Genomic DNA, 6,964 nt, shown 5'->3' with positions numbered 1-6,964 from the left:
GGACTGGTATCGTATTAACACATACCCTATACACCATAAACATTCTCCCTCCTTTTGTGCATTATTTTCAGTCTTAACAAGCTACTTATTATTTATTATTATTTTTTATTTTTTCATTAAACACATAGATGCTGCCTATGTGTATTAGCAGCATATTGTGGAAGCAAATTTTATGTACTGTTCTTACATGCCTATCAGTGACAGCTTCAATCTTATAGCTTTATGAGCATTATAGAGCATTTATAGATACTCTTATTTGCTCCAAGAGGTTTTTGAACCTGAATGGTACCAAATAGGCATTGGGAGCGAACCAGGATATAATTTTAAGTACGGCCGATAATTGTACAAAGAATTTCCCAGCTATATATTGGTTCTAACTCTGCAGCAAATTGCTACTTAACTGTGTGCATTGTCTTCCACTGTGGATATCAAAGAATATCGTCAGCTGTTTTTAGCTGCTCTCTTTTTCTCACTCTAGCCTCTCTGACATGATGTATAAATTACAATTTCTTTTACTAATACATCAGGATTCAGAGGCTCACAGACAGTGAGAAATAGTTCTGGTGCGTGTGATATAAATTATCTTAGGCTAATGTATTTGTGATTGCACAATAATTATTACAGCAATAGGATTGCTATAATTGTCGCCTTATTATCACCATCCTTTTCCGGCTATGAAAGCGGATACCATTGCATAGAAATCCCTGTATATGCTAACTGTTCTCACCATAATTTTGTCCACTTGCATAGTGGATGCCCTGGTACTTAATTACTGTATATGATCAATATTGCCAGAATTTCATCTCTATGGACATGAGGTCCAGATATCTTACACACGATTGACTCAGATCATTACTGTGGCAATACGGGTATTGGGATTGACTGAACGAGCAGATTAAAATTGCGGACATACCCCGCTGGAGATGCCCGATCTCGTCTGATCTTGGAAGCCAAGCAGTGGAGGGCTGGGTCAGTACTCGGATGGGAGACCACCCTGGAACACCCTGGTACTGCAAAAAATTCTTCTGCCCGATCTAGAGTGATCCCTAATAATACCAATTAGCACTCGGTTCTGTATGACTCATGATTTAATTCTCTACGACTAACTAATCCTGAATAGGATTGCTGTAGAATAAATGACGGTCATATACTTTACAGAAGTGCTACTGTGATCTCAGTAAAACCACGAGGCCAAAGACATTGATTTCCGGTTCTCATTGTGGTATTGAAAACCACTCTAATTATATAGAATATAGTGCTATATTTTCGCGTAGCTACACTACTTATTTATAACTTACTCCTATAATCATCTTTTTAATAATGAATTAATAAAATTATGTTTTATCAGTATTGAGTAACACACACTCAATCCTCTGAATTGTGTGCTCCCACACAAGAGTCTACTTATATACAGGAATGAAAGCTATACCTTAAACACACTTTACATACTTTTTACGCTGTTAGCGTACAGAGTCCCGTATCGTGTATGGACTTTGCGTACAAACGCCGCGCTGACGGTACAAAGTACACACAGCGCGTATATACCCAATTATTACACTTTAAACCTTATGCAGCAATGCAGTGTGATGCTATTACATTTTAAACCTTGTGCAGCAATGCAGTGTGATGCTATTACACTTTAAACCTTAGCAGGGTAAGAAATACACGACACCAGTCTGTAGTTAAACCACTGGGTTCCGACACCACAGCGTATTATTGCTGAATGGGGGTTACAATACAAACAATACAATACAATATAACAGAGTAAATGGCTACAGTCAATGTTACATACGTGAGTGGATTCGCTTGCGCAACCCGGTCCGGTCCTCGGTCATCTGATAGATAACGTTATGAGCCTTTTGTCTGACCAGGCCTGCTGCAGGCTCTCTTTATTCACTTCATCCAAAACATAACACAATGGATACTGTAATCTCTTTGTCCATTGGACACAGGGATGGTCATTTACAGTACAGGAGAGGTCATAGGTCTGTTTGAATAGGTGGGCGATGTCTATTTTCACTGCTCTTGTGGGTGGTCTCCTCTGGATTACCGCCGCATACATAATGTACAGTAAATACAGTTTATATCTATATTCTGCTCCTGTACATAACTATCCGCAGGAACATGCGATCTTCCTCAAACCAACACCGGAATGTTTCCCTTAAAAAACCCTTCAGCTGGATACCAAACACCACCTTGTAACCTTGTTCTGTCCCCTCCTATTCTGTAAAGGTGAATCCCTTTATTCTGAAACCATTCAAACTGTTGTTACTTTCTGATTTGGTGCAGGGAGGCTATGTGTACATTGTGCACTATTTGGATTAAATATGTAATGTATTTTGATAGCCTTCCATGCGTTCACAAACTCTACCGTAAATACTCATACCACGCGCTAATGCGCAGGACCGCGGGAGCGACCATACGCAAATTGCGAATATGCACACACACAGGAGAGCAAGTACGCGCACGGAGGCCATCTGTGTGTAGTTTGTACGTGATGTGTGTACTGCAATATTTTTCGACTTTGACATAAGTTAATTAATTGTACAATTTCAAGATGAGGCACTCTAGATCAGTGGTTCTCAAATGCAATCTTTAGGACCCCACACAGTTCATGTTTTCCAGATCACCCAGCAGATGCACAAGTGTATTTATTACGCACTGATACATTTTAAAAGATCCATAAGTGGTGCTTAGCCCACCTTGAAAAATACACCCCTTGGTGTCGAAACATGACGGAGGAGTGATTGTCCAGGGGCTTCCCATCCACGCCGATCTTTTGAGCATCAGTACGGTATACAGAACTAATACCTGGGTTCCATCACATGGTTTTGTTTGACGTGTCTGTGCTTCATATATTTCTGGTATGGAGACTGGGAGAGTCCTTTTTTATATGTATATCATGTATTGTGATTAAATACTGTTTTAAATATACTACGCCATGGGAAGTTTTGATACTGTTTTTTTATGTGCAATGGAATGAAAAAAACCTTTATGAGCCTTGAATAACAAGATCAACACGTAAGCAGTGTGAGCATCTGTTATGAATCCACCTATGGTTTTGTGTTCATAAGAGTTAAAGATACCTTTATGAGTATTCTGCATATCTGTTGAAAGTAATAACAAAGTGAGCACTATTCTGTTATCACGGTGGTACCCCATACTGTAGAGGATTTCTGCACCCCACTCTTTTGGGGAGAGGATAAGGGTTTGATAATACCAACCTTCCCTGATCTTCACATTAAAATAGAGTTGTTATTTATTCCCCTCTTTTCTTCATTTTTCATACCTCCACACTTGTGAGACATACTGAATAAGGAGAATCCAAATGACTGTTGGTTGAAGGACCATACATCTGGAACAAGTTTGGCACAAGGACCTTTTTATTGTTTTACCATTTGTTTTTACAAGGTTGTGGTGACTTTGTATATATTGTGTTTATGCTGCCGTTCTAAATCAGCGCCCAGGTTTTTGGTACATTCAGTTATTGTTAGGGTCTCCTGCCCTGTGCTGCCACGTCGTCATGGCAACCGGGAGACAAGTGCTAGCGGAGTAACCTGAGCGCAGCTGATACTCCGGTTCGGGTCTTTTGCTGTGCAGTGGTTATAGGCTCTGTGCACGGCAGGGGATCCGGTGCTGGTTTTTGTGCTCACAGTCTGTGAGGTCTGAGTGGGGCGTGGACAGCACCTGCTTTATAAGGCCTCTTCTCAGGGTAAGCAGATGCTGCTGAATCTTTGTTGGTTAGTCAGTTCCTGAAAGTTAACCAGTGCTGTGTAGCTTTGTATTTGTTTGTTGCTTACTGCAAATAGGCCTGGGGATTTGGTATTACACTCTGCCAATCCAGACCTAGCAGTAAGACTGGAGTCAGTCGTTTAGCTTGCTGGGGTTCTGTTACTACTCTGTGAACTTAGCAAGTTTGCGGCTGTATTCTAAGACTTGCCTGTCTAATCCTGTCTCACTGTGCTAGGTGTCAGGGGTCAGTTTAGTGGCAGTAAGCTGAACCTGTGCACTGCAAGTGAGAATTAGGATTGTGGAGACTCTCCTTGTGTCTATCATTCCATCTCTGACCAAGGAGTTTACTGCCACACCCGTTGGTAACCCTTTAGGGTTTTGCTGTTGCCCTTAGCAACAGCATTTCGGGTGCTCTACGTATTAAAACACAACATCTTGCTTTTCCCATCTGAGCAGTTCTAATACAAGGGAGATACCCAGTTCCTTAGCCTCTGGGCTTCTCTGTTCACCTTGTGTGTATTTTGTTACCCTATCACCTTCTGTGTACGTTATGTCATATTCCCCAGTCTGTCTGTGAGTCCATTTGTTTTGCATAACAGTTCAAACACCAGTACATTCCTGCAGGCACTGGAGTGCATAACAGTTCTGACACCAGTACTTTCCTGCAGGCACTGGTGTGCATAACATATTCAGCAGCCTAATACTCCTGTTGAAATTTTGTGGGAATATGGAGCATACCCCTCAAAATACGTTGCAACAGGTGGTCGACTCGACAATTTAATGATTTGTCCATTAAAATGCACACCTCCCAGGCTGCTGGCGGAGCTCCCGCAGCAGCAGCACCTGCAGGGGTTAAGGAGCCGAAAGTAAATCTCCCGGATCGATTTTCTGGAGATCGCTCGCAGTTCTTTTGTTTCAAGGAGAGCTGCAAGCTATACTTCCGGCTTAGGCCTCAGTCTTCTGGGTCGGAGATTCAGCGGGTGGGCATAGTGATTTCCTTGCTACAAGGAGACCCACAGGTCTGGGCATATGGGTTGCAGCCTGACTGTCCGTCGCTTAAAAGTGTTGATGCTTTTTTTACGGCACTGGGCATGTTGTATGATGACCCTGACAAGACGGCCTCTGCCGAGGCTCAGATTTCGATCCTTAAGCAAGGGCGAAGGCCAGTTGAGGTTTACTGTACGGAGTTTCGGAGGTTGGCCCATGATACCCAGTGGAATGACCCAGCCCTGAGACACCAGTACCGAAGAGGTCTTTCTAACCAGATAAAGGACCAACTGGTACAATATCCCTTGCCTGATAGCTTGGATCAGCTCATGCAGTTATCCATCCGGGTGGATAGACGGCTGAGAGTGCGTAGGCTTGAAAGGGAGACTGAGATTTCCTTCCTTCCCAAGGGAACCTCAGACTCTGAGGAATTTTCCGAGGAGCCTATGCAGATTGGGGCTACCCGCCTCTCCTCGCGTGAGAAGACGCGGAGGAGACAGCAGGGGTTGTGTTGGTACTGTGGGAATAAAGGTCATGTGGTAGTATCATGCCCAGAAAAGCCGGAAAACTTCAGGGCCTGAGGGTGATGGGAAATATCCTGTCAGGCCAGAAGTCAGAATTTCCCAAGAAGACTTTTATCATTCCGGTGACCTTGAAGATCCTCGGTCAAACTGTCAAGACTGAGGCCTTTGTGGACAGTGGGGCCGACGGGGTTTTTATGGACCGCCAATTCGCCCTGAAACACTCTGTTCCCTTAGTACCCTTGGCATCGGAAATTGAGATTTGTGGGTTAAACGGGGAACCATTATCCCAAGGTAAAATTACCTCTTGCACTAGCCAGATTTCTTTGTTTATTGGAGCCACACACTCTGAAAAATTGTCCTTTTATGTGACTGTCTGTACTTTTGCCCCATTGGTGTTGGGGTTACCCTGGTTAAGGGCCCACAATCCTCAATTTGACTGGGTCTCTGGGGAGATTCTTAGTTGGGGTACTGATTGTTTCAGGAGTTGCTTGAGCCTTCCAGTCAGGCTCTCGCAGCTAAGTTTGCCAGGATTGCCAGGGTGTTATGCAGATTTTGCGGACGTGTTCTCCAAAAAAGTTGCAGAGGTACTACCTCCCCATCGCCCCTATGACTGTGCCATTGATTTGTTGCCAAATGCTAAGCTTCCCAAGAGCAGGTTGTACTCCCTGTCACGTCCTGAGACTCAGGCTATGGCAGAGTACATTCAGGAGAACTTGGCTAAGGGATTTATCAGACCTTCACAGTCTCCAGTTGGGTCGGGGTTCTTCTTCGTGGGTAAAAAGGACGGTTCGTTGCGACCCTGCATCGACTTCAGGGAATTGAACCGTATCACGATTAAAAACTCATACCCACTGCCTCTCATTTCGGTCTTGTTTGACCAGCTTCGTACTGCCACCATTTTTTCTAAGATTGACCTACGCGGTGCGTACAATCTAATCCGAATAAGAGAGGGGGATGAATGGAAGACTGCCTTTAATACCCACTCAGGGCATTATGAATATTTGGTGATGCCTTTTGGGCTCTGTAATGCCCCGGCAGTCTTCCAGGATTTCATGAATGATGTGCTCAGGGAATATTTGGATAGATTCTTAGTTGTATACTTAGATGACATCCTAATCTTCTCCCATTCCCTGGAGGAACATCGGAAGCATGTACGCTTAGTCCTCCAGAAACTCAGAGACCACCGGCTTGGGGCGAAGCTGGAGAAGTGCGAATTTGAAGTTCAGCAAATCGCATTTCTAGGATATATTATCTCCCCAGAAGGTTTCCAAATGGAGGGTTCCAAGGTACAGGCAGTCCTGGATTGGGTGCAGCCCACTAGTTTGAAGGCGCTTCAGCGTTTCCTGGGCTTTGCGAATTTTTATAGACGATTTATCGCTGGATTTTCGTCTATAGTGGCGCCCTTGGTGGCACTCACTAAGAAAGGGGCGGATGTTGCTCACTGGTCTTGTGAGGCTAAAGAGGCTTTTGCCCGTCTCAAAAGGGCATTTGTTTCGGCCAAGGTGCTGCGACACCCAGATCCAGAGCGTCCTTTTGTGGTGGAGGTGGATGCCTCTGAGATGGGTATTGGGGCAGTGCTTTCTCAGATGGGAGTGTCTGATAATCGCCTTCATCCCTGTGCTTACTTTTCCCGTAAATTTTCGCCTGCCGAGATGAATTATGACGTGGGTAACCGGGAATTGTTGGCTATTAAGGATGCACTCGAGGAGTCGAGACACTGG

The 6,964-nt window shown here is 44.1% G+C and overlaps 1 pseudogene; it reads left to right on the top strand.

The window, feature by feature from the left end:
• Positions 1-899: 899 nt before the first annotated feature.
• Positions 900-1,019, top strand: LOC134937480 (5S ribosomal RNA; annotated as a pseudogene).
• The last annotated feature ends 5,945 nt before the right edge of the window (positions 1,020-6,964 follow it).

Source organism: Pseudophryne corroboree, chromosome 6 (assembly GCF_028390025.1).
Source record: "Pseudophryne corroboree isolate aPseCor3 chromosome 6, aPseCor3.hap2, whole genome shotgun sequence".
Classification (NCBI taxonomy): domain Eukaryota; kingdom Metazoa; phylum Chordata; class Amphibia; order Anura; family Myobatrachidae; genus Pseudophryne; species Pseudophryne corroboree.
This window is presented reverse-complemented; position numbering and strand designations above follow the sequence as displayed.